The sequence below is a fragment of the Mastomys coucha genome, unplaced genomic scaffold (genome assembly GCF_008632895.1).
Source record: "Mastomys coucha isolate ucsf_1 unplaced genomic scaffold, UCSF_Mcou_1 pScaffold12, whole genome shotgun sequence".
Taxonomy (NCBI): Eukaryota; Metazoa; Chordata; class Mammalia; order Rodentia; family Muridae; genus Mastomys; species Mastomys coucha.
The window spans coordinates 9546964-9547297 of record NW_022196894.1 but is presented as its reverse complement, the minus strand read 5'-3'; positions in this window follow the sequence as shown (position 1 = coordinate 9547297).

Sequence of the window (334 nt, the reverse complement as noted above, 5' to 3'; positions counted from 1 at the left end):
TATGTGTGTGTATATCTGTGTGTGTGTATCTGTGTGTGTGTCTGTGTGTGTGTACCTGTGTGTGTGTACCTGTGTGTGTGTCTATGTATCTGTGTGTGTGTATCTGTGTGTGTATCTGTGTGTGTGCCTGTGTGTGTGTACCTGTGTGTGTGTACCTGTGTATGTGTGTCTCTGTGTATGTATCTGTGTGTATGTGTGTATATCTGTGTGTGTGTATCCGTGTGTGTGTTTGTGTATATCTGTGTGTGTGTGTATCTGTGTGTGTATGTATCTGTGTGTGTGTGTATCTGTGTGTGTGTGTATCTGTGTGTGTGTACCTGTGTGTGTGTATCTG